The following is a 25,618-nucleotide window of genomic DNA, read 5'->3' as shown; positions in this document are numbered from 1 at the left end:
AGGTACAACCTCTTTTTGGGGCAGAGTCAGAGCTCTCATCTTTCTCCTTCCACGTTTGTCATAATTTCTGACACCAGTGTTGTTCTCCATCTAGAGCTGCTAATGAGCATAAATTGTCTCAAGGGACAATTGCAGTGATGGCCCAGCGCTCCAGTTGGTCAGCTTGTCCAGATGAGTACTACATCCCCTGTGTGGCCTTGTCTTTACCATTGTTGTCCTTTGAGACAGCATAAACTCATCAATTATTCTGAGGTTAAAGAACATCTTAGCGGTAAAGACAAGCTCTTCCCCTCCACAGGACTCCTCTCTGTAGATTACCCTCATAAGTAAGTTCTATGCAGCCCTTCAGAGAGCAAGCTGGGAACGAGACAGTTGAGCTGCATGTTATCTATCCTCAAAGGGACTCTGCAAGCAGAGGATGATGGGCCCCAGATATCCTAAATTCATCAGGTTCCAGCTACTTTTTTTTCCCCTTTTTTTGTCAAGTGTCAGATGAAACCACTCAGAGCTAGTAGCTCAGCACTTGTCTACAGGCAAAGACCATGGACAAATGCCAGTGTACAGCCAAGCAGATGTTGCAAAGATAAGGTGTTTGTCCAGCGCCAATAGCAAGCTGTTTGCTCACGCCTTCAGCTTCATGCAGCTGCAAGAGCTCAGCAGTACAGTCTGTGACTCTGGACTAAGGAATGTCTCAACTGGAGGCACACCACATCTGCTGCTCGCTCAAGGTGCCCCAGGATCAGACCGATTCCCAGTGTTCCTATGCGGCTGCAGCCCTGCTCTCTGCTCCCGGTCCCACCAGGGGGAGATCTAGCTACTTGGTGAGGGCTACTGCTCCGGCCATCTCCCTGGCCAGCTGTTTGAGACTGGACACAGAGGCACAGAGATCTAGATTCCTACACAGATCTGAAGGCTTACAAGGAAGTCAAAACAAGGAACCAGTCACTTTCTCTCTGCAACTCACTGGCAGGAAAGGAAAAAAGGTGAAGAATCAGCCCTCCTTCCTCCTTAGCCAATGTCACATGTGTTTCATTCTGGCTAGCTTACTCCCTTCCTGGAAATCAAAAAATGACAGCAAAAGCCATATTTAATCCTAAAGATGATTTCAGTGTTTACAGCTGTAGCCTATACTGCATGACAAAGCTGAAATATCTAATGAAGTGTTCTATCAATAACATTCTTCATAACCCATTTTTAGACTTATATTTTGCTATACCCCATGTTGGCACAGGGCATACTGTTCAGTTTGGCACTGCAGAACAGAGGAAGAAAAACTAAGATTCAGGCAACACACTTTCTCATCAACACCCAAGTCCTAAAAGTTGGGTACAGAGTCAGTGGCAACTAGTTTGAAACAAAATGCACAGTTTACATAAAATCAAGAAAGAAGAGAGCACAATGTGAATAATTTCCAACTGTTTCACAACAGTAAGAGTCTTCTGCAAGGAGTAACATTCCCCTAATCCCTTGTCCCTGAGATCCTGCTTTGAAGAAGGATACATACTTCTCAAGAGAGGATGGTGTGGGCCAGGCTGGAAACAGTAGCTGTGTAGCAACTGACCCAGAGACCATGGCAACAACTGAAAAACAAAAAGTAAAAGTCAGAGCACTTCTGGGAGACAATTCTTTCATGCCTGATACTGTCTAAGGATGGCAGTAGGGAGATCATCTGCAGAAGACTAACCTCAACATGGAAATGATTGTCAGGTCACAAAATCTCAGGCTACTAAAAATTGCCAAGGGAAACGCCAAGTCCCAAAAATCAAAGCAGGCTGAGTAATGAAGTGGACAACCCAGGGGCTTACCAATGACATAGAAGATGTTCTGCTGTTCTTTCCACAACCCTTTTGTATGGGCTGTCCATACTGACACTGATCAAAGGGTCCATATTTGCCTCTGTCAAGCAAATGAATGACTTGCATGAAGAGGCCAAGGATGGCTTGCATGATAGGTTCACAGAAAACCAGTGATCATTTATTTCAGATATCATGTCAAGAACCCAAAAATAATGCATCTGTGTCCTGGTCTGTCATCCTTCACCAAGTTTCCCATCCTTAACTCTTGAGGTCCCAGACAGAAAAAGGAAGTTTCTTGAGAAGAAGCTGGACAGGTTCAGCTGTAGCACATACATGTAAGAACATTTACCCATCAACTGGGGGAACCACTCCTGCCTGGGTTAAATCCCAGAGCCATTCCATCTGCAAGAAGACATCTCACGCACAGTTTGTACTGAGCAGAGCTTGATGGCAGGATCCACTCAATCATCTACTGATTGCCAAGAGCACATGGGCTGCAGGGGGGGATATGAGCCAACCTTAATTGGCCTTATCGGTGTAAATTAAACTCTACAACACACCCAAGCAAACAGCCAGTTCCTTTGGAGGAGCAAGCATGAGTTATTTCACTGCAGCTATAAAGGAAACATTGCTGCTAGGACATGCCCCTGGAGTGACTGTACTGCTCAGCTCTCCCGCTGCATTCCTGGGGTTGTTTAGCATGGACTGAGCTCCTACCTTTCCACAAGCAAGGAGTCTGAACCCTGAATGCCATCTGCAAACACAGCCAGACTCCACCTCCTGCATGCCTGCAGGCCACCAGGTGTGGCCAGGAATGGCACAAGCTACACACTAAACACACCTTTGATGTGGAGCTGAAAGCATGTAGCCAGAGGGCATGAACAGCACGCCGCCCGCTGCCGCGCTGACTCCCAGTGCAGGAATGTGGCTGCAACCACAGGCCAAGGAAGGCAAACACATTGCATTCCTCACCAGGCAGGGAAGCAAAACAAGCAGCAAGCCCACACACCCACCACACTGACACCCGCCACGGTCCCCATACATGCCAGGCTGCCACTGCCAGGACCCCAACAACAGCTTCACCTTCAAACTCATTTGTGGGAGAGTCCCCAGGTTCTCCAGGTAGCTTCTCGGGCCATGGGGCAAGAGAAACAGAACAAGGCAGGAGAGTTATCAGGTGGGGAGAAGAGCTGCTACCAGTGCTGGGAAGTGACCATGTTACAAGGGCTGGAACAGCTCTGTAAAGTAGCCCAAGAAGGGAATTTCCCTGAATTTTCTTATAATGGGGGACACACACACACAACACACATAACATACTTGTTGAGCTGAGGAGGCAGAGCTGAACTTGGGCATCAGGGGTGCCTGGAAGGATCCAGGCCTTTTTCCACCCCCAGGGAAACCACTCCACTGTAAGTCAAGCAGCTTCTGGGAGACACAGGCACTTTCTCATTACCCCAAAATCCTTTTGTAAAACTCAACCCCATTGCCCACAGAAACAGACCTGACCTTCACCGTACATTATTCTCCCGCTACAGCATGGACAGCTAGTCACCTATGATCAAGACAGACTCAATCTACAAAAACCCAAGACATCAGGTAACCTCTTGTCTCAGAACCCACATCTCAGAGTCAAAACCAGAATCTATGCTCTAGTCAGAAAAAAAACCCAGTGCTCCTTCATGTGGCACCACTGCAAACCCCAAAGCTTTCCAAAGCATTCACTCTTCCCAAACATGAAGTTACTCTGATGGCAAAGAAGATGAGGATGCATCAGAAGGTGAAATTGCCAGCAGTGCTCTCAAGTCCACAAAAGGAAGGTTATATTGTGAATCCCCTGCATTCTTAATCTGCACCTATTTTGTGTACTACACAGAAACATAAACAAACTCCTAAAAATCCTTAAAACTCGTTACCCAGTGCTAAGGGCCAATTGTGACATTTAATACCCAGTGCTCCCTCAGCACCAGGCAGGAAAGCCAACACTGTCACAAGCCACTGTAGCAAGAATACATCACACTTGAATTTACACCAATATCCCAAACACTGTCAAAAAAAGAGCTTCTGTCTGCTGTGCTTTGCATATTAGGTTCTGAACTTCAGCAAAGCACAGGGATGTTCAGAAAGGAGCATGATTTCTCAGGGCAAAAGACAGAAACTATTTACCACAAACAGATATGATCGAGCACGTACTCCCTTCTGCTTCACAAGAAGCGAAGAGCACACATGCAGAGGGAACCCTGTGCTGTCACTGAGCAAAACAGTGTCAGCAAATTCAAAGAGCATACTGGAAGGGCTGAAACAGTGTAATCTCTGGGGAACCTGGAAGGGGAAAGGTCAGTGCAGCCACAAGCTCCAGAAACATGCCAATGCATCTAGCAAGCTGCTGGAGTAGGGAAGGTTTACAAGGCTGTGGCCCAGCTGCTCCACACCCCACACATGCATTTCAAGGCCCTCATCAAGGTACTTGATGATCTGGTACTGGGTAACAAGAACAGAGCAGATGAGGTCCAGTAGACTTTCCCATGCCCATTAAAAATCAAGGCCTCAAGCCAGTTACTCCCTTCTAAGCCAGTGAGGTAAGTTGCTGCAGTAGCTCCAGTACTTGGAAGAAAGAGGCATGAAAGACCAGGTTTACCAATAGATTTATATCCAAAGATATAAATAGAGGCCTGGCAGCATTTACAAAAGCACCCAAGCAGATTAGGTGTCTAAATCACCACATGCAGGAGAAAGTGCTTCTCCCCTTCTAACCGCTCCATACCTCTCCAACCCCAGCCACCACAAGAAAACCCATTTCAGAGAGGATGTAAGGCCCTGCTGCTCTCTACAGGTTGCCAAAGGCCATCCCTATGCAAGCCACTTCAATGGTGACAGCACCCAAACTCCCACAAGTCTCAACAGTGCAACCTGCAATGGCTGAAGTTCTCGCAGAACACAGCTCTGCCTGTTGCCTGGAATAGGAGCTGCCTCTTCAGCCTCTCCTCTCCCTTCCCCCACTACATCTTTATTTTTCATAGACTTAATACTGTTTCAAGCTACAACCCTCATCCTGCCACCGGTGGGCGGGTGAGTGGGGGAAAGGGGCCCTTTATAATTGTAGTGTTGCAATCTGCCAGCCCGGCCAGGCGGCCTGTTCCCGCCTGCACTGTATTAAATACCTTATAACTGATTACACCCCCATGGGGCATGATTAGCAGTCTTCAGAGAACAAAGTCTACTTTCATAAGAATAAGAACAGACACGTACTGCTAACCTACTACACAGCTGGGCAGGTGAGGAAACAGCGAAAGAAGGAGGGGGGGTGGAGAGTTAACTGTACTGCTAACTCTGTTCTTCCCTATCCCAGTGTTTCTGAGCTGAGATTTCTACTGCCCTGAATTGTTCCCTTCACATCTACTCCAGAAGATTCAGGTAACATAAGCTCATAAACAAACTGTCGGGCAAAGTCCTCACCTGGAGGGGTAAGGCCTTGAGGCAAGCGGACTGAGCTTTGCTGTGGGTGACAGCAGTTCCTTCACACCAGTTCTCAGGAAAAGGGTGAATTCCACCAGCAACATCAAAAACAAGGAGGAGGGAAAGCTCGAAATACCCACGCCCCTCTAACTTCTGTATGTATCTGGAAAATCTATATAAGTAACGACAAAACACCTCATTCAATCTGGAGGTTAACAGCTCTCCAGAATCAGGTGATTTGTTTTTCTTGTGGAGAGAGAGGAGGCAGCAAACAGGAGGAAAGCCCTCTCCATTTTAGATAATAGGGATCCCCAAACATACACAGTCCACATGCATTGCCGCAACAAAGAACCGGCCTGATGGAAACTTAGCCAATCTGACTTGAAATGACCTACACCTCATTAGCAGGTGCCTTCCAAATCTCAAATGCCCACACAAACAGCCACAAACATATTTGGTGCTATCTGGCCTCCATCTCAGCAAAGCACAAAGAATCAAACAGACTGTACAGCCTTCCACTAAAAGGAGTAAGAAAAATGAAGGCAACTCCTAGGCTCAAACAAGCCTAGGATAAGCCCTTCCAGTCACTCTCCACAAACCTGAGACAGAGGAGAGACAGAGAGTGGGAAGCTCCAGTAAAATGGTCTTACTTCACAGGGACACCTGTGCAGCAGCTTCAGAAAAAAATAGCAAGAACTCTTCAATTGTGTGTCATTTTGGAAACAAGTCACCTGCTTTACTCAAAAGCCCAGTGGCTTTGCCCATGAGCCCCTGGATGCTCATGGTACAGTCTGGAAACACTTGTGTTCTGCTGAGGCATTTAGAAGGGGGCACCTTGTTGACGTGTTCCATCCAAATTCTTACCTAACCCATGCAAGAAAAGATTCATTGATGGAGACACTTAGCCCAGATAAAAATCATCTGCTCTATTCAGCAGCTGGTCCTCCATCCAGCACATAGGAGGCATTTGAACTGTATTGCCTAGTCTCATTTGTACAGCAAAATCTGCATATTCTCGTTATTACAGAAAGACTTGAAGCCACTAACTGACTTTAGGCTTTGACACACTCGATATAAAAGCACTGACATATTTAAAGTTATTAAACAGATTGTGCTCCCAGGGTTTGGACAAATGGGCTGTTTCATCGTAAACGAGTGTAAGAGGTTCCAAAGAAACATAAGGAAAAACTTCTTCCCTGTGAGGGTGAGGGAGCATTGGAATGGGCTGTCCAGATGGATTGTGGAGTCTTCTCTGGAGACACTCAAAACCCACCTGGACGAGTTCCTGTGTGACCTACTCTAGGTGGTCCTGCTCTGGCAGGGGGGTTGGACTGGATGATTTTTCGAGGTCCCTTCCAATCCTTAGGATTCTCTGATTAGAAACTCCAGGAGATAAATTATCACAGCCAGTACAAAGCCAGCTGAAGTTGCAAAGCAGTAGTAAACCCAAGTGACATAGTAAAACATTTTATCAAATGCTGAAAACTAGTTGTGAAGCCCCAGATGGCCTTATATATAATTTAGTTCTGCTACTATGGACTGGCAGAAGGGTAACCACTCATCACAGTGTAAATAAAATGACCCAAAAACTCTATCATCCTTCAGCTCCTAGGAGACAGAAGTAGTCCGCTTGCATTTTGTGTATGTGTATTAAAATAATAAATATATAAATAAAATTGAAAAACTGCACATTTAACACTGTACTGTTGAACCCTCCACCACACCAGGCAGCTATCAATCAGGCATCTGAACCCAAAATGAGGTGGTGCAATCCAACGCTCTTCCCCGGCCACTGTACCCTCATAGATCCCCTGCAGCCAGCCCCTATTCCCAGAGTAAATTGCCTTCCACTGCAGAGAAGCACTCCTGCTATTCCCACACCGGTATTCACCATCAGGGCAAGAGACCCTAATTTAGCCCCCGCACGGGCCTTCTGCAAACTGCTAATCCCTGATACGCAGCTGTTTTTCAAATGTATGGGCATGAGCAAACTGTAAACGATTTATGGCGCGTGGCAGGAAGACTCCTGGCTCCCTGCATAGGCGGGGTTTTGGGACAAGATCATGCTTGGACTAATGTTTATATTGCAAGTTGTCAGTCAGGTAGTAAATCATCTCTGGAGCTGCATAGTAATACAGCTCTTCCCATCCAGCTGGAGTCTTGATGACACTGAATTCTGTTACAGACACTTCAGTTACACCTGGGGACCTATTTACAAAAGCATCATCAAATCATGGAAAAATGGATACGCTTGTTAGCAGGGTATAGAAATTCTGCAGTCCAGCAAGGGTGATTTGTTTTCAGGAACCAATCCAACCTGGTACCACAAACTTCCCAAAGACAACACTCTGTAGCAGTCCTTGAAGAAAGGGCCTACACAAACATCTACTACCAGAATGTATGGCTAGCAAAATGCATTTACCTGAGACAACCCTTCTGAGCTAAGTTTTCATTCCCTAGTATTTACATAACCATGGTGCAAGCAATGCTCACAAATTAAGTTCTAGAAGTTCAAGAAAAACCTTTTGCACAATTTAGTGCGTGAGACTCTTTCTGCTCAGAAAAATGAAGGCACCTAAAGGTAGGATGTGAACTTGAAGTCCATTCTCAAGAAAAGTTACTTAAACTAACTCTCATTTTAAACAAATACTCTGTAATTTTCCATTACTTTTTTTCCCCCGTTTGAAAGGGTTTGGAACACAATACAATGGGTATGGATCTCACACAGCTGAAAGGGAAGGGGGAAGAGTTCTTAATGAGGAAAAAATGATATATTAAAACACATTAAAAAAACCAGTAGAATTAACTGCAATCACTTCTCAGTTACGTGAGATGGACTAGGCTTCAAGTCACCTCCCTAGAATAGTTTTAACCTTCCCGTTGCATAGCTGCAGAGTCCTCACTAACGAACAGCAAAGCTGCAGGATAAAATCCGACTTAGGAGACAATGCAACAAAGTATCTTGTATACAGATTGTGCAGCAAGACATAGCCAGGTTTAAATTCAGTTACCCCGAGTAACACAGGCTAAAATAACCTCAGTGCCACAACGATTATCTAATTATTATCTTGGGAAAATAAATTCTATTCTTTTGAAACAAATGCTATAAAGTAAAACTCGCCTAAGGCTTTTTATGAGCCTTGGTGTAATTCCCCAATACTTAGAGAAACTACCTCATCTGTCCCTTTTGATTTCTGAGTCGTTCACACATGTGTTACACTAATGCAGCTGGACAACTGAGACTTCAAACACAACAGTAAGAAAAACCAGATACAGCTCCCATAACATTGCCAAAGCCAGCTTCGTCACAGAGACAAAATACAAATATGGAACTCAACAGAAGAGACAGTAGTCACTGTGGGACCTCCTGGGGCCTTCAGTTCTAAATTTGTTGACCCCTACAAACCAGAAATTTAAATTTCTCTCTTGCCACTAGCAGCGGGTCATATCCTGTGTACCTAAAAAAAACCAGCCTTTCTTTCCAATCCTGACCCATTTCACTTTCTCAGTATCACAAAACTTCTGTGAAAGTCAGTACCCCTTTGCTCGCAGCTGTTACGCCTGCCACAAAAAGGTTACGTTGTGCCCTAAAGCACGTGTTCCCAGAACAGCCCATAGGGAGAGTCTCAAGGGAGAAGGATCTCAAAATTTGGATTACTTGCTTTTAGCTCTGAAAATACACACATACACACACAGACACACTTTCCTTCTGGAGTTCCCTTTGTGTTTAGACGAACACTACAAACATACACCTTTTTATACATATCTCCACACCGCTGCCACTTACCTTTATTGGCCTATCCATTACACTGAACTTATGCCTACTTGAACAACCAGCACTGATGATTCTCTTGATCCTCAACACAGACTGGACATGAGCAAAGGACACAAACTGTGTCTTCCCGGACACTATTATGTTGAAGCTCATGCTACAGCATACTTGATCTCACTCGAACAGCCTTAAAGCCCTTCCTTTCAGACTAAAGTCCACTACGAAACTGCAACGTGGAAAGGCCAAACTCCACACGTTCTTTTCCCTCTTACAAGCGAGGACAAGAAGCACAAAAGCACTTTGGCTGACCACTTGGCATGAAGAGACAATACTTAAGTGTCTTTACATTCATGAAAAGATACTCCTCATCTATGGACTGTAGTATCTTTCCAAGGACTCCACTCTCCATCAGCTTAAAACCCTCAACTACCAAGCCAAGAGTAGCTGGAGTACTCTGTGGGTTTAATTTTTTGGTTGGTGGGTTTTCTTTCTTCCTAATGCAGCTATCACAAAAATAAATGTTAGTGGGCAACCTAACATAGCAAGCAAGTATGATTCAATACCCTGCCTCTGACACAAGCCAATACAAGGTGGTTTAGAAGATGGAGCAAGAAAGCTTAGTGGACAATTATGGAACAAACTTTCTTCAAACATTTACCCATTGAGAGATTGGGTTACATCTGAAAAAATACACTTTCTAAAACAAGTTCTTTAGCTAAAGCAAGTCTGAACATTTCCACTCCTAAGTGCTTGATCTTTCCTGAATCCCGCTCAGCTCTTAGCCTCAGTGCTATTATGTGGTAGCAAATTTCCACAGATTAGACATCATGTGAAAATACTTTAAAATCATTATTCAGTTTGATGCCTATCAGATTCACTGAATTGCATTCACCTCAACTGAAGAATACATTCCAGCTCCTTCACCTCTGCACAGCATCTTCCCCAGGCTTGGCACCCAGTGTTGTTGAAAAGCAGAGGAAAACTGAGCCCACCCAAGTGATGCTTATCCTGCATTCCAACCATTGCAATGCTGTTCTCACACTCCTACACGGCCTTCCACACCATTTCCTTCCTAAGCACAGCTCCCAGAAGGACACTCCAGAGAGGGTGGCTCACGTCATTTCGAATCTATGAGACAGCCTGAAAGCTGCTGCTCTTGGCTCTCTCTGTCTGAACATATTAGCAATAAGACCATATATGAACATCCTCACAATGAAGAGAGCAATTTCTGAGTCTGGAACAAACAAAGCAGGAAAAAAGATAAAACATTAATTCAAGAAAAAAAGATTCAGCCAGATAAGGCCTTACAAGCAAACGGCTCCTGGGAAAAATAGCAGGGGGGATCTCAGAGTGCACACTTGCCTTAAACTTGCCCTCTATAGAAACACCACCTACAGGATACGCAGGACGGTGGAGCACACATTTTGAAGTCCCAGCTTGGAATATCCTTTCTTTCCTCTATTAAACTTTATTAAAGCATTCAACACCACAGTATCCAAGCATCTTATAGACAGCTGTAGACTCTCAAATCCCCAGTAGGACAGGCATTATTGTATTTTGCAACCAAAGAATGAAGAGCAAGAAATAATATTGATCTGAACGCGTTCACAAAATAAATCTGTGCAGGGATTAAGTATCCCACATTGCAGTTCAGAATTCCGACCGCAGGGTCATCCTTTCCCTCCAACCAGCTGTAAAGGTATTTCAATTTTAAAGCATTACATTCTTCCTACTACAGCTACAGAACCAGCCAATCTAGATCTAAGGAGAAGCCCTCTGGTAAGGGAACTGGCAGGGAAAGAGGATGGACCATTTCATGCCCTAAGGCTTTAGCCGTGTTTGCATAGATTCCACACACAATTCCTTTGCAGTCCCTGTAAAACAAATTTCACAGAGGACTATATTCACCCAGTTACTAATGACTTGAAATACACACATTGACTACAAATGCCACAAGTACTCACTCTCTTCATAGCTCAAGGTGTCATATAAAATGAGGCTATCTTCCCAACCAAAGCCTTCAAGCAGAGATACTCAGCTTCAGGACCTTAAATAAACACTCTCAAAGCATCAACCAGGTTGAACAACCACGAAAATGCGCTCTATCATGACAATTCCAGTTGCTGACAACCCCAGTCAAAAGAGCAGAGACGAGTAAAAAAGCTGTCAAGCCAGATCCACACTTCATAGCAGAGGAAGCCTGCCCTCAATCTTGTATCACAGGCAAACTCATTTGAGACTCCGTGCATGTTGTATTTCTCCCAGCCACATGAAAGGCAGAGGGTTATTAGCTGCTACTACGTTATCCTTGTCACACTGTGCTGTAAAAGCTAGGCCCTTGCTAACAGGTAACACAACACAGCTCGTTATTTATGACCTAACATCCAGAGCTACTTCTTGGGACCATGCCACAGATGTGGTGACACATGGAAATCTTAGAGAGTCCAGTTGTTAGTGGATTCTTCATAAAACATAACAGAACAAGTTAGGAAACTCACCTTCAGAAACAAAAATCATCATCCCCCAGGACTCACGAGCATCAAGTCTACTTCAAACAACTACTGAAATATACCATCACATTTCACTGAAACTTGTTGATTTTGCTACTATTCAAACAGCTTGACTTTTCTCTTCATTTTAAAAGCACTTTATAGGCCACACCAGCTGTCACAAATCCTTTCTCCAAGCCAGATCTCATACGATTCACACCAGCATGTTGACCAAAGATCACTCGTCCCATCTGACTTCATTTGTCCTGCCATGGGATGAAAAAGGGGCAGACCCACAAAGGACTGTATCTCTTTCAAAGCCATAGTCTATTTCACCTACATACTATGCCCCATGATTTTAAGTAGAGTGGACAGCAGAGGTGAGAGTTCAGGGTTGGAAAGCTGCAAAGCAATTGACTTAGCAGCTTTCCAATAAACAACTTGAAACAGATTGGAAAAGAATGCAAGGTCATCTTTGGTTCAGAAAGCTGGTTTGAGGAAGCAACAGGTCTTTGCACATAACTCATCCCCTCTGACCTAATGCCTTGTTAATATTAAAGTTGAAGACAGCCACGGGCTGCACTTTGGAACTCCACTGGCCCTGATGAAATGCATTCCCACCATTTCAAAGAGTACTGTGTGCCCAGGAGAAAATGAAAAGCCAAAAGCTGCAAATAGCATAGCTAAGACCTATTAACTTAAACCTTGATTTAACATCCAGAATCTGAAACACTGCATGCAAAGCACTGTTGGGATACATATGCTTTCTGTAGCAATTCACTGAGAAGAAATAAGAAAGGACATGTACTAAAAGTGATTTGACAAGTGACTGAATGGTGTGATCAAAGGACCAGCTGCTGGGTACCGAAGAGCTGCCCCTCTAAACTGGCTTTCAGCAGTCAGTTCGGGAGAGAACATAAAGACTGGTGCTACACTTGCACCACCCCTCAGGAAATTAAAAATAAAACACAGGTAGAAAAAATCCCAGCATGGTGAAAGGAATAACCTAACAGAATAGAGGAATAGAATTGCCTAACTTCGGCATGGCAACAGCGTAAGAGCGGCATCCATCTGAAAGAATTTTACTGGGATTCTGCATGGGCAGACCACTTGTGGCTGTAGAGAGAACAGTTACTTCAGCACTGGCAGGACAGACTTTAGACTGCTTCTCTGGATGGTGTGTAAAGAGCACTGGCTTCACAGGAGCCCTTACTGAATTCTCCAGGTTCACTCCCATTTTATTGACACCCCTGATCTCTCAAGTCAGGCAACACAGGGCTACTATTGATGCAGAGAACATCACCAGGAGGGACAGTTTTTCAGCTGTGTGGTTCACATATTATCGAAAAATTCAAGTAGTGGGACCCAAAACACAATCTGACTCAGCATCAGCTCATTCCCAGCTTTCTTACCTGGTCTCTGATGCTTCAACAAGGATTCATTGCTTCCTCTTACATAGGCCCTTTATGTAGGTCTTTGTCTGAATCTGTAAAACAGAGATACATACTTCTGAAAAGCTTTCACTGGCACAAAATCTCCTACATTTGATGGATGATTCTTTTCAATTGATGTACACCTGGCAGCTCTCAGATCTAGGTCATTCTGAGCCCTGCCAGACCTGCATATCATTTGCACAATCCAATGCCTACCAATGCAATCTCCTGCCCATCTAAAAATTCACTCATTAGCACTCCATCTTTTACTCTGATCCATGTGGTGGTGTGCTTACGCCAAGAGCCAGATGCAGTTGAGTTTGTTCTTTAAAGCCTTTGTATGTTCTTAGGGACAGCTCACTAATTCTGCAGTAAAGAAGGTATCGAGGCTGGTAGAGAATTTCACATTCTCCCTGCCACGTTTAGCACCAAGTGAGTGCTGCTACATCCCTCACAACTCTACCTCTGTCATTTTTAGTCTGGTTTTCTAACACACACACATGCTGGTCCAGACTTGTTCCACTCTGCGGCTTCTACTTCATCAATGCCCCCTGCACAGATATGGTTTTCTCATCCCTCACACCACCTACCTCTCCATCACCCAGAGTGGACTACACCCTGCGTGGACCCGGCCTGCTGCCTCCGTGCCTGCTCTTGCTCCCCACAACAGGTCACTCCCCACTCGGGAGACAGCTCCCTAATGCCCTGAGGGAGTGCTGAGGCAGTGACACTAGCACCCTCCTCCATGGGGACGGTCCCTTCCCTGAGGCCGAGGCTGTGGCGCTACCCCCTTTCCGCACCCGGCCCGGCTGACTCCCCCGGCCCACGCTGCCACCCGCCCGGACTCGCTGTCCTCGAGGGACTCGACACCTTCCTTCCGGCCCCGGGCCAAACACGGAGACAGGAAGAACTCTGCCCCCCACCCTCGCAGGGCGTCAGCCCGAAGCCCGCCCGGGAAGGCCAAGGAGGCCCGGGAGCGCGGGGGGCCCCGCCCGGGCCCGGGCTCGATCCCCAGCCGGTCACGTTCCGCACTCCCCGCCCCCGGGGCCCCAGCCCGGCTCTGACCCGGTGGGGCTCGGCTCCGCCCAGGGTCCCAGTGACTTTGCAGACGGTTCTGCCCCGGTTCGGCCTCGCCTCGGGCCCGCCCCAAACTTTGCCCCCGCTCGGCCCGGCCCCACGCTCGCGGTTCAGGCCGCCATTTTGCCGCGGGGCACGCCGGGTAATCCGGCGGAATCCCCACGCCGCGGCGCAGCTGCGTCACCGGGCAGCACGGGGGCGGGGCCACGCGCGGCGGGGGCGGGGCCACGCGCGACCGTCCCGTCACCGCGGCAACGCCAGCGGAGGGGCGGGGGCGGGCGGGGGAGAGCGGCGGCGGGACGAAGCAAACCGGGCCGCGCCGGGGCAGGGGTCGGGGCTGGCCAAGTGCCAGCGGCGGGGGGGGACACGGCGGCGGGGGCCGCGGCGGGTGGTGCCTGTGCGGCGGTCCCGCGCGCTCATCCGCTCCGCTCTGGGGGAGGCCGGGGGCCCGCGTCACAAGCGGCGGGCGGCACGTTTGTCTGGGAGAGCTTTGCCCGACGGGCCCCACGGAGAGGGCTCCCCTCGCACCACGAGGCCATCTGTGCGCGGTCATCGTGTGAAGTAAAGCTCCCTGACGAGACAAACGGGCTCAAAAAGTACCACCAACGGCGTGGCATCGGGGGCCGCCGCGCCTTCGCGCAGGAAACCTGCAGGGCTGAGGCTTCTTCGGATACACCGAAGGACGGGGCGCAGGCTGCCGTGCTGTTCGGCTGCCTTTTGCTGCGTGGCGCTGGCACAGGCCTCTCGTCTGGCCAGGGAGGGATTACAGGAACGGCGGCCCCTGCTCATGCCCCTGCGTATTCTTCCGAGGGCTCCAGCATAACAGCTGGGCTGCAGCCCTCGATCACCTCATAGGCTACCTCGGGGGTTACACGCTTGAGAGCAGACCTTGAAAAGAGGCGGTTCAGCCCCTGAGCTGATGAAAATGACAGTAAAATAATACATTTTTTTAAAGTGTTGTTTGGTGACGGCAGTTAGAGCCTAAATGGGTGCACTGAGGACCTCAAAGTGTGCTTGCACCGTAGCTGCAAGTGATCTGCCCTCTTCAGGTCTTTGCCAGCCAGGGCAATTCTCAGCGAGCCAGTGTCCAGGATGAGCTCCTTCCGCTTGCTTGCATGCCTCAGTTTCTGAGAAGCATCCTGGCAGTCCAGGGTGTATCACAGCCTGCCGCTAGGAAAGTATAACCGCATCCCTGGGCCAGATGGAGAAGGAAGCAGAAGGGGAGAGTGGTAAATGGAAAAATCCAGCTAAAACTCCCAACTGCCTGCTTCTTGAAAGAGAGGGGCTGAGGACACTATATACAAGTGAGAAGGTGGACAAGAGCTAGTCAAACACAGACAGAATTTGTTAATGGGCTTTGGTCTTTATTTGCAAAATGTTCCACTTTATTGTTCTAGCTTTGTGACTTCAAGCAGTCAATACGTTTTAATTTTGAGCCAAATCACCCCATGTATTCAACTCTGAGCTCACACAGGTACTTTGTCCGTTGCTTCTCATCCCTGGTGCAGACTTACCCACCCTCCACTTCCTTTCCTCTTACCATTTCTTCAAAAACATCTCCTGAATTCATTATTCACATGGTAAATAATGGAGCCTGGTCCAGAAGAAACTGGCATGGTAAAGCCCTGATAATATTTGGGCGGTGTTCCTCCATGTATGGCGTTTATAAAGCTTTCAGATTTGCATTCGGGCAATACCAGGATGGTGTCGCTGCAAACTCTGCCCAAACAGTCCCCTCTCCTACACACCGAAAGACGGGTGCTCAGCAGGACCCTGCGTCTATGACCTTGGGAATATTGTGCAAAAGCGTCCTCTGCGCACCCAGCAAGTGCCGTCTGCGCCGTGCCACGCGTCAGCCAGGGATATTTCAAGAAAGCCTTTGGTACTTGTGCCCCCATAAATTCTCCAAATCCTCCCTGCGCCGGAGTCAGATAACAAGCAGAAGGACAATGGCTCCAAGAATCCAGGCTGCCCATCTGCTCTGTACTTCCAGATTCTTGCTTCCAGAGCGCCAGCTGATGAAATTTTCATAGCTGATGAGGTTTCTCATTTCCACCGGGCCTTGATGCCTTGGAGCCTCCACAGTTGTGGGCTGTTCAGGTTTCTGTGGGTGCGCACTGATGGCAGCAATGATTAGAGTCCTTAGCTTGCTTTCGGTGACCTGTCAGAGCAGGATCTTCAACCTTTTTTCAAGTCTAGGTGAAATAAGCCCTACAGGAAGGAAAGAGTTTGATTTTCAGATGGTCTCAGCATGTACTGCTTCCATTAAACTCAGCTCTTCTCAAAATCAGTTCCGAAAGTCAGACAGCCAAAAGTAGATAGTAACTGAGCTTGGGATGCCTGAACACTGGTCATCTGTTCTGGGCACCACCTCAGCTCCCCAAGGCCTTGATTCCCAGTCCCTCTCCCTCCACACACATCCACCCTGCTTTTTCTTGTGTCCAGTATGCATGTAAGCTGGACTTACCACCACCCTGAGCCCAGAGATGTGGTGTGATGTGGAAGCATGACGTTGGGTTACATTATATTCATTTATATAACACCAGTAATACCAAAGTGCTGCTCCCTGCTAGAGCCAGTTGCTCGCTAAAGCCTCTGAAGTTCAATTAACAAGCACCAGGTAATTTAACACTTGACTCCCAATAATCCTTTTATTTTAAGGGGCCTCTGGCGGATGTAAAGCCCTCAGCAAACAGTCCTGGAAGTACATTTGAGATTCCCTCAAATACCAGCTGAATTTATGACCCTTGGTGAAGAGCAGGGAGGAATCTCTTCAAAATACTTTCCAGCTGGCAGCACTTTATATAGACTTCTGTAAGTGTATAAAAGGAACCCCTGGAGGGGCAGGTGCCACCTTGTAGAGGGACAAATCCCTTTGAAGCGCCTAGAGTCTTGGCTAGGGAAGAAGTAGGTGCCAGAAATAGTGTTTCCCCACCAGAAGAAGATAGTGCAGGCTTGGTCCTCAAGGTCCTCACCAGCCCAGGTGAATCAGGGAAGACGGCAGGTGCTGGACCACCTTTTGGTGGCCGCTCAGAGACTGTCACCTGCCTGAGAGCTGCATGAAGTCCTCTTTCCTCTGACTTGCATGCTGCATTCCTGAAGGTGCTTGGCAAACACTCACCTCCTCTGCTATTTCTCTGGCTCCAGCTGCACAGAGAATTCCCCAGTAGACCTCAGCTAGGAAACCCTGAAAAGCAGAAAAGATTTCGTGGATGGACTGAGCCCACCAAAAGCAAAAAAACCCATGAAATATATTAGGCAGAGTTTGCATGCTGGGATGTGCCAGTGGAAGAGGAGCTCAGCACCCAAAAACAACAGCATGTCTGGAACAATAGGATCAGCGAAGCACAGCCAGCCTGGGACAGCCAAACAAGTCTGTGAATGTAGAATTGGACAGCCAAACGCATCCTACCAGTATGCCTGGAGCACACAACTACCAGAAAAATACAATCCACCCGTATAACAGTTGCTAACAACACTCTGTGTATAGTTCAGTCCATCCTGCTACATAAGTGTGAGGGTTTCAGGCTCAATTTGAACATGAAAAACTGAAAAAAATTCCTGGCATTTTTTTCACAGGCAAATGCTTTGCTTTCAGGATCCCCAGCAACAGAACTGTGCTGACCCATCCCAACCCAAAGCGCTCTTTGTCTTCCAGACTGCCTGAAGGCACCCATTGCGGTTGGGATGTAATTGTGCCGGGCACTGCACAGAAAGACAAGCAGACACAATATCCTGCCCCTGAGGCTTGAATCTCTGAATCTCTTGAATCTCTCTCAAAGCATCTCTGCCGATACAGAATGGAGGATGACGGCAGAACTGGACAACAATGGCAGAAACTCACTTTCATAGTACCCAGGTGCTTGGCACGGCTCCGTGGTGCCACGCCATCACGGGGTTTGAGCAGAGAAGGATGCACAGCTCACACTGGTATTTTGGACATACATGTGCTGTATACTTGAATTCATTGCACATCAACACTTCCCCATTACAGTCGCTGCCTCTGCGAGTTTTGTGTATTTATAAATGCTTCTGGATAAAATTAGAAGAAACCAAATAGATCTCAGTGACCCCTACTGGCCATTGCTAACTGGCCATAGAACAGCATGGCAGCAGCCAGCCCTTGCCCCTTGCCCTGTCCCCAGGCCAGCAGGGAGTGGGGCAGGGAGTGCCGAGCCTGGCAGCAGTGGGTTTGGACCCTCTGTCCCCACTTTGTGCTGTCTGCATCACTGCTGGGGACAGGCAGCGGGGGCAGTCAGCAGAAACCAGCGTGTTCTGGCCTCAAGTATTTGGTTGTGGCCTCCCCCTTTTCTCCCTGCTGGCTCCACACCACACTCACCCAGTGAACCCATCTTGCACTGAGCTCTGCACAAGTGCCTCCAGCTCTTACTCTATGTGTCTCCAGGGCTCTGTGAGGGACCAGGTACCAAGCTGTGACCTTGTCCAGGGTATTATGACAGAAAAAGCCGGTTCCCATTTGGGACCCACGGCACAGTTACCACTGCTCCCCAGAGTGAGTTCCCTGAAGGAGGAGCTGCCCTGGTACTGCACCGTTTTTCTTCTCAGCAGTCTTGCCAAAGCCCCAACAACACTCCCTATAAAGCCTTCACCCCAATGGGTGCTAAATCCAGCATCGGTGCTGCTGTACAACAGAGACTGAAGTTTGAATGGCTCTGAATGAACTCTGAATGGCTCCCATGGCAGCCATTTAGCCAGGTGAACGACTGGAGAGAAACGGCACAGTGTGTGCCCAGCAGGCTGGGTAGCTGCTCCAATGCAAGGCAAAACCCCACGGAAGTAAAGGCTGGAGTCACGGTGTCAGCCTCAGACAGAGGCTCCAGGGGCTCTACCTCTCTTCCCCTTTGTCAAAACTTGTTTAGCTTGTCATGCTAATAGAGTGTTATGAACTGAGATAAAAGTAGGTGGAGAAGGGGGGGAGGAGGATGTCTCAGGAGAGCAGAGCACATGGGGAGGTGGTGGAGGGGTTAGGTGTGACGTTGGCTTGCCCCACCATCCACAGGCAGATGTGGCTGGATGTGGGGCACAGCGTTCACCGGCACTTGAGGGGGAAACACTACACACTGAGGTGTCAGGGACAGCACTTCACTGGGGTGCACAAATGGGAGGACAGGAGCTGATCCCCTGAGCCCTCTGGAGACTGAGCAGGGACTCAGAGACTCTTCCAGGTAGAGGCACGTGGCTGTGTGTCGTCTGCCAAGGAGCACTGCTGCGTGCCGAGCGTGTGTCTCTAGCTCACAGAGATCTCGGGATTTTGTGTAATCTGCAGCACTGCTCTCCCCGTGTAGCTCTCCTTGTTTATAGGGACGGGTCCAGGCAGGCCGGGGAGGAATTACCTTTCCCTAGGACACACTTGGTGCTTGGCTGAGCATACTGCTTCCCTGCTTCACGGGAGGGAGCTGCTGAAGGCCAAGGAGACAGTCAGTCTGCAATTAGCCTCCCCCCTGAACGCTCGTCCACATCCCCTGGGGCTGCTAATTACAGACTCCTCTCTTCTGCACCCAGGGTTCAAGCCTTTCTAAGCACTGGCTGTAGTTTCTTAAAATGACCTTGAAATTCACTGCAACAAACTCTCCTGTCAGGTTTTGCTGCAAATGCCAAGCTCTGCCAGCCTCTGTAAATACCCAGGAGCAAGCTCAGAGGCAAGCACTGGGGAAGCTCAAAACATTTGCTTCAAGACATTCCTGTTAAATGTTTGCACACTCCCGGTGAGATTAAGAGCTTTCGTTGCTAGAGCTGCCAGCTGGAAAGAGAGAGGGAAAGGGCATGGCTGGAGGTGGGCTTCAAGGCATCTGCAGCCGTGTGCCAGCAAAGGGAAAGCCAAGCAGACATCTCCTTTGCACTGCGGTCCTTCCAGACCTCCTCCTGGCAGCGGGAGGTGGTTGGGTGGGGGAATGGGTACAGCTCCTGAAGTCTGTGCTCTTGGGAGAGCCCTGACATTACCTGTCACACACACATGTGGAGGGAAGCCAGAAATCACAGGGCAAAACAAGATCCTGCATCTTGTTCATGAACTCATGGGGCTTTTTTGAAGGTGGATGACACAGATTTTTGAGCTATGGGGGTGCAAGATCTTTTCTCTAGCCGTCCTCTATATATACCTCTGTCTCTTTCTCTCCCTCTTCAAGTCTAACTCCTTTTGCCCCCAGTATTTCATCTTTCCTTTTTCTTTTTTTTTTTTTCCTTGATGTCTCTGTCCTGTCTTTTCCAGCTCCTCACAGCAGGTTTGGAGCCTGACAGGTACTGTACTCAAGTCCATTACTACAACACATGCACTCTCCTACTCTTAGAGGATCTGATTTAGTGGAACAGCCCAGCAATCAGTCAGATTTTAGGTAGTCCCAACAGCTGCCTGGAGGCCAGTGCAGGGCGCAGACAGCCTTCAGGAAGTAGCAGCCCTGATGATGAGGGACTCCCCACAGCTGGCTTGGAGCAGAGGGGAGGCAAAACTGACACTTGGCTCTGAACATGGGGAACCACCTCTCCAGGAGGTAGAATCATAGTATCATTTTGGTTGGAAAAGACCTTTAAGACTGTCAAGTCCAACCACTCAGCTCATTCTGCCAACCCCACCACTAAACCATGTCCCTCAGCACCTCAGCTACATGGCTTTTAAATATCTCCAAGGTCGGTGACTCCAGCTGCTCTCTACTCCGTGACCTAGAGCTCATCTTCAGTGTCCTGTGGAACGAGAGGGTTTACAGCTCCTTAGAGTTCATTCCTATTTATTCTCACTATCTATATAAATGTCCATCAATCTGTTAAATTAATGCCTTTTCTTGACACCCAGTGCCAATGAGTTTGATGGGTCATCAGTGTTTAGGATAAAGGTGATCCTTCCATTGTTCGTTTTGACTGTGCTTATTTCTGATTTTGCCACATGTCCTGGCAGGCCACAAAGGGTGCAAATAAAAGAGGCTCATGCTGAGCCTAGACAGTGTTCCCAGGGACTCCAGGGTCACAGGGAATGTGACACTGGGCTTGGGTAGCATTCCTGGAGGCTTTGGGAAAAGACAAAATACATCCTGGGGTAACCCAGGGTGGCTACCCTTAATGCAGTACTGAAACAGAGGAGGGTGAATCCCAGGGCAGCTCCCATACACTGAGGAAGCCCTTGCAGAGGCACCAGTTCATGGGAATTAGGTATCTCCCTCCCTCAGGGCCACTTCTGGTGGCCTCAGACATTGGACCTAGGAAGGTTTGAAGGGCTTTTGGAGGCTGAACTGCACTTTTGCCACCGGAGAGCAAAATTAAGGGCAAGGCAACTCAGGATGGATCCACCAAGACCACAGTTTGGCCTTTTCTCCGTCCTTCCCCAGATCTACCTCCGGTCCCACTGTTGAGCATCTGCGTTGTCATCTGTCAGCCCAGCCACACTCCCCAGAGCGGCTGATCATTGACATGGTGCAAATTGTGAGGGAAGAGCCAGAAGGTTTTCCACCTTCGACCTTCACCCTCTCCCTGCTTCTCTTTCGCCCACCCTCTCCACTTCCCCACTGCAGGCACAAACACCTACTGCCCATGGAAGCTATTTCTAAGCAATCCCGGGCATCTGGGGAATGAGGCTCTGAACAAATATCGGAGCGTGTGTGTGCAGTGAGCGCACACACACACACACACAGCCACAGCCACACACACACACAGCACAGCCATGGTGCTGCCGCAGAGTCAAATATAGACCTTGGGGAAGGGGGAACAATGGCCGGGGTTGGGTTACATGGCTGCAGGGCCAGCGAGCTGCTGATGTTTGTTGTGGGCTGGGGTGGAACGGGAAAAGCAAGGGGGATGGGATGAGGGAGAACATTTGTTTTAACCCAGAGCCCCCAGACTGGTGCCGTGCGTAAGGCAGAGAGGGTGACTCGGAGTGAGAGCTCTGGGAGAGGATGATCATTTGAGTTGGCAGCTCAGAGGTGTTTGTGGTCTTTCTCCTGCTGGTTTGTGCTGCTCCGCTGCCTCTCTCAAGGGATTAGGGTGGACAGGAAGGGGTGAGTTTCTCTGGGCTTCTGCATGAGGAAGAGTTTTGTTCTTGGGAAGGCTCCTTGAGAGGAGGAGAAGAGGCAACATCACCTGTTCCGTCAGCCCAGTATCCGCTCCTTGCCCCTGATGTCCGGCTGCCTCCAAGGTGCAGGTTCCAGACACTGGAAGAAAGCGAAGCAGCTCCAGCTGGTTTTGACAGGTAATTCCCCCCTCCATCTGGGAGCAGTGATGGTGTGTTGGGAGGAAGGCAGGGAAGGGAGCCTGCAGCTGACACGTCAGAGAGGGTGACTGCGGTGGCAGGTCATTCCTGTTCCCACTCCAGGTCCCTGCTTTGTGGGATTTCCTTCACTGGAGGGAAAAGCAGAGGAGGGACTCTTATGGCTAGGAAAAAATCCTTCCTAATTCTGACCAGCAGCTGTTCCATCTGAGATGCCTCTAGGGATGGCATGGCAGGGATCGGAGCCCAGCAGAGCAGGGTCTAAACCAAGTGCAGGAATCCCCTCCTCAGCACCCATTTCTTGGGTTTGCAAATAGAGCCACTCTGCTCGAATCCCTCCGGGCAGCCCAGGGACCACCAGAGCAAGCCTGGGCCTCGGGGGTGTGCCTGGGAATGGGACAGGAGCCCTTCATTGCTGAGGAAAGAGCGCACTTAAAGTCCACAGTGCTTGGGGTTCCCTTCTGGTTGCTTCCACCTCCTCTGCACTCACCATTTTTACTCGCACTCATCACTGCCTGCTTCTATCTGTGATACTTGCATGCAAAACCAAACCTCAAAATCCAGACCCCTATTTCCTCTAACATACCCATTTTCCCCACTCTGGAGACCGGCTCTGGTGTCTGTTCTCCATTCCCCTGCCTCAACATTCAGTTCTCCAGCAGCCAGCTTTACCTCCTCAGCCTGGATGGCTTTCTCTCTGTGCCACAGCTCTCACTTCTGAGAGAAGCAGCACAGGGAAGGCCAGATGTTCCTTTTGGCTGGCTGCAACCAAATCAGTCACCCTCTCCTGCAGCATGGGATGGCTACTTATGGATACCAAGATGTGCAGGGACCCCTCCACAAGCACTGTCCTAACTGCCCATTTGGGTGCACACACAGCACCCAGAGGGTGTTCTTAGGCACCTTTGACCTAGTGAGGTCTGAAAAGGCCTTATGGCATTGTGACACGGTGCAGTCAGGAGCAGGGCAGATCCTGCACAGTAGAGTGAGTGCAGGGGAGGGTGTTGTAGGAGGTGGTGTCATGCCTGAGACAGTTGGTGCAGAAGGTAGGATTTCAAGGAGAAGATGAAGGTGAGGCTAAGCAGCCTACACTCAATGTTGAAGGTGCCAGTAAAAACTTGTTCTCCAACCATGACTGGCAGAGCAAAGAGTGCAAGGCAGGGTGTTGTGGGGTTAGAGGAGAAAGATGGATCCTCCCAGATCCTAGAGCAGCAGTGACTGAAGAAGGGAGTGTCTGGTTTACAATCGAGTATCAGGAGCTGTTCTTTGCCTTCAGCCTGCCCTTCTCCCTTTTGCTGTAAGCCCCAGATATAGTGTGAACCAGGACTCAGGAGCAGGCTGAAATGGATGTGAAGAGTCAGGGCGTGAGAATGAATGGAGAACCACAGGAAGCATCTCACCATAGAGCTAGTGCACACTTGTCCCATAAGTGCCAAAGGACCTGAGAGAACAGCTGGAAATTTGGACCTCTGTGGGATGACAGAGACAAGAGGAGACAGCCAAGAAGAGGAACAGTGCCCCTGGCTGACAGCAGAGCAGGGAAGAGGAAGGGAGGCAGCTCCTGTGGCCGTGCAGAGGGTGGGAGGCTCCCATGCTATTGCTCAGTAGGGTTGTGTTGTCCAGACCTGCTGAGGATGGAGCAAGCAGGGGTCTGCAGTCAGAGCTGACAGAGAGCTGGGCTTTGGTGAGACTGTTGCCTCTTGTGCTCTCCCGGGGCACTGGGACTGGCGCTGCCTCCCACGGCTGCTTCAGGGCATGTGGTGCTGACAGGGCTGTCAGGAACTGCGGAGGGCCAGGGCGACTGGAGGAAGGTGAGAGCAGGGATGGAGCGTGCTTTATCTGGTGAGATGAGATGGGATGTGCAGGTATCCACGTAAGTGGCCATAGGATGTATTTCTTCTTCCTTCCTGGTGGAAAATAGCAAAACTTGTGGTGCGCAGTAGTAGGAGAGGGCTGGCTGAGGTGAACTTGTAATCTAATTAAGGACTGCACCTTTGAAGGTGGCAGATACAATCTTGTCAACTAGCAGAAAGGCCATGCAAGGTGAGGAGGAGACCATGGACACACTGCGGTCCATGGCTTGTGAATGGCAGTGAGAGAAGTGCCGGAGGCCACGTCTTTGCTGGATGACTTCTTTCTTGTGGGGTGACCACTCCACGATGCTCCTTTACTTTATGGATGGGGCTTCCTAACCCTACGGTTTGCCACTGAAGATGTGTTTGGCCCTTGAAGCTGTCAGGGTAGGGCTGCAGGAGGCGTTTTTGCTTATTTCGGATAATCTCAGTGAAACGAGGGCTCGCGTCGTCCCGCATCTATTTCTGTGGGGAGAAAGAGGCGGCGAGGCGGAGGTGCCGGGCGGGATGCTGTCAGCCGCGGGCCGGAGCCACTACCCGCGGGTGCGTGTGCATCCCGAGCGGGGCGAGCGCTGCAGCCCGCCGCCATCCCCGGGCACGATCCCCTCCATCCCCTGCGGGCCGCTGCCGGGGAACGGGGCCGCCGACCCCCGTCAGCCGCAGCCCTCGTCCCCAGGGCGGGCGGGCCCGCGTGGGGCCGTGCCGACCCCTTCCCCCCACTCCCCGTCCGCCCCCGGCGGCGGCTGGAGCGGGGCAGGGGTGAGCGGGCAGGGCGGGCCGGGCCGGGCCGGGCCGGGCCGGGGGCTGCCTGCGGTTTGGGGCGGCGGGAGGCGGGCTGTCCCGGGGAGGGAGCGGGGATGTGCAGGCACACGCAGCCGCTGGCAGGCGGCCGGGGCTGCACGGCGGCGGCGGCGGCGGCGGGCGGAGCGGCGCGGAGCGGCGCGGCACACGCGGCGGCAGCTCCCTCCGCAGCCCCGCGCCTCCCCAGCCCCGCCGCCGCCGCCTCGGGCATGGCCGCCCCCCGCCGCCGCGCCCTGCGGTAGCCGCACGACCCGCCGAGTCGCCGAGGTGAGCGGGGAGGGCAGCGAGCGGCGCGGACCGGCAGCACCCCCCGGGCCCCCGCCGCCGCCTCGGCCGCGGGGAGACCGGCGGGGCCGGGGCGGTGCGGGGCTCCCCTCCGCGGCCGGCCGGGGCTGGAGGTGGGGGAGGAAGACGGGCGACCCTGTGGCTGTGCTCTTCCAGGGGGCACTGGGGGCTTGGGGGGTCCCAGAGCCGCGGAGGGGGAGAAGGGGGACGGGGCGAGCGGGCAGGAACGGTGAACCGCGGCGGCGGGGCATCCTCCGGGTTCCCGCCCTAGCCCCCCGGCCGCCTGGCCCGGAGGGGTCCCTGGTAGCCCTCAGACTAGGGGCAGTGCCTGATGGTCCCCCTCCTGGGGTTGCCTCTGGTAGCCCCCAACCATATTAGAGATTCCCAACACCGCCTAGGGGGAGGTTAATAGCCCCCGAGGGGCTCGGAATAGCCTCCAACTCGTCC

General features: G+C 50.2%; 1 protein-coding gene across 5 annotated transcripts in view; it reads right to left on the bottom strand.

Annotated features, from left to right (window-relative positions):
• TJAP1 (tight junction associated protein 1) overlaps positions 1-14,151 on the bottom strand; it is a 39,745-nt gene extending 25,594 nt beyond the window's left edge. For 4 of the 5 annotated variants that reach the window (XM_061991207.1, XM_061991208.1, XM_061991205.1 and 1 more), the window contains exons 1-2: positions 14,009-14,151; positions 12,923-12,996 (exon numbers count right to left, since the gene is read on the bottom strand). The gene's annotated coding sequence lies outside the window, so the exon portion shown is untranslated. Of the gene's footprint in view, positions 1-12,922; positions 12,997-13,533; positions 13,954-14,008 lie in introns of those variants that run through there. The other variant, XM_061991209.1, reaches the window with a different exon arrangement.
• Positions 14,152-25,618: the final 11,467 nt, after the last annotated feature.

Source organism: Colius striatus, chromosome 2, assembly GCF_028858725.1.
Source record: "Colius striatus isolate bColStr4 chromosome 2, bColStr4.1.hap1, whole genome shotgun sequence".
Classification (NCBI taxonomy): Eukaryota; Metazoa; Chordata; class Aves; order Coliiformes; family Coliidae; genus Colius; species Colius striatus.
The sequence above is the reverse complement of the archived record's forward strand: the minus strand, read 5'-3'. Positions and strand labels throughout refer to the sequence as shown.